Raw genomic sequence first — 2,319 nt, 5'->3', positions numbered from 1 at the left:
AGACTCAAGTCTAGATGGATTCGGAATCCATTTAAGTAATGTGCACTGTGTACTGTTCTTTATAACCTCGGTATTACATGTGGATCTAAAGCAACATATCGTACTTAAAAACAAAGCTGGATATGCTTAAAAAAACAAATAAGAAGAATAATTTTCTTTTCTACCTTGTCGTCGCAAAATTATGCACCGAGGCTATGAAAGGCGGTGATAATGAGATAATAGTGGAATGAAGAAAGTGAGAGAAAGGGAAAAGAACCACGAAAAAACATATGCACACGATGTTTAACCATCACAAAACCCAGTTAGCGAGAGCTCAGACCGAACCACAAAACATATACATTATTGGTGAGCGTCAGACCGCGGCCTTAGGAAGAATAAAAACGTATTTTGTAGTTCACTGAATAGAGTTATTTAAATAGATTTTTTATGTGTACATTATTGTACTATTATGTGAGCACAATACTATGTGGAGCAGGAACCATAACATGACGAAAAAGATATAATGATAATAAAAAAACTGAAAATGTTCGGAATGTGGGTATAAAATAGAATAGAGAAAACTAATGAAGTGGAATAGTAAAAAAAAAAAAAAAGAAAAGTGTTTGTGAACGAAACAAACAATACTGGGGACAGCTAAGAGGAAAGAAAACTATTTAGACATTGAGATAAAAATAAGATGTATTATCAGAAATAGGAGGTATAAGAGAGGGAGGTGGGGAAAAATGAATTTGATAAGTAATATTGAAGACGTATTCTTACGTAAGAAGGAAGATATTACTAATGAAAACTGAATTGCAGGAAATATTGTAAAGTTGGAACAAGTTTCTTTGCAATGTGTAAGAGAACTTATAATGATATATATTGTGTTAACTAAGTATAACAACTTGAAGGTATCGAACTGCATTATAAGTCCAGGTAAACAGGTAACAAATTATTTAAAACTAAGTTTTAATCTTAACAACAAACGGCAAACTTCTGAGTTTGTGCGTCATGGAAACTCTAATAATAGTCGTGCTAATATAGATGTTGTAACTAGCGCTACTGCATCCTGCCTGACGCTAATAGATATTTCTATTTGCTCTATCGCTTGGCTGCATAACGAAGCTCGTTAATAATTGCATAGATATGGTGTGAAGCTTAAGGTGGTTGGTGAACAAACTTAAAAAAAAAGAAAAGAAAATGTGAAATGTAAAAAATTAGACCTTTTAATAAAACGCAATTTTAACCCATAGTGTACAGTATGCCGAAATCTCGAGTGGAACAATTAGCTTAAATAAAGATCACACTTTCACTTGAATGAAGTATTATATATATATATATATATATATATGTGTGTGTGTGTGTGTGTGTGTGTGTGTGTGTGTGTGTGTGTATGTCTGTACATATGTAAAATGTGGACAGATAAATAAGGAACTTTTTTGTGTAAGCGGCAAACATTTAGATCATGTATCAGCATAGATACAGTGTGCTTCCGTATCACGCAATTGTATATACATAAGTAACGCATTTCATGAAAATAAATATCTACTTTTATACAGTAAATTATCAGACATTCTTAGAGAACAATTATCCCTAATTTTATACATTAATGAATAGAATTATTTGTAATAGGCATTTATCAGGCATTAGAATAAGTGAAAATGAACAGTAGACACAGGAAAAATCATTTATATGTCATGTAACTGCATTGCTAGTTGGTATCCTTAGATTGTCACTAACATCACAATCAAATCCTCATTTACGCGCATACTCATCGTCGCTAACGTGCCTGCTCTTATAGACGTATCCCCGTATGAGCCTTCTACCTTTGGCCTACCCTGAACCAGTGTAGGTGCAACACTAGCTTACACTGACCACCTAGCATAGATTGATACGCACTTCTTTGCATGTGAATCACAAAACATATAACCTCGTACAAGCATACATAGTAAAAGCGGGCAGTAGTCAGTGGGATAATCGTTCTTATGGCATATAAATTTCCAGACATACCATAAATCTATATGAAGTCGACGTCCATAAAATAATACAAGAATGCGTTTGATATTTACACCGAGAAAAGTTATGTAAAAGTATTTTATCAAGTGGTCCCATGTTTTTAATCTGCACGGAAGTATTTGATAAATATAAAATTCTTTATTCTACCAGAACATTTGAGTGGCCTTAGTTGCAGCACAAAACTTAAAACAAAGGGCAAAGGTAGAACTCGGTTTTCCTTATTCACATAAACGTATGCAGTTCACGCGAACTCTTCCAGGAAAGCACCTTACGCTTTATACAACCCATTTTACAGTTAAACTGTACGTGTTGCATAACAATCAG

Source organism: Thermobia domestica, chromosome 16 (assembly GCF_964235325.1).
Source record: "Thermobia domestica chromosome 16, izTheDome1.hap1.1, whole genome shotgun sequence".
Classification (NCBI taxonomy): Eukaryota; Metazoa; Arthropoda; class Insecta; order Zygentoma; family Lepismatidae; genus Thermobia; species Thermobia domestica.
This window is presented reverse-complemented; position numbering follows the sequence as displayed.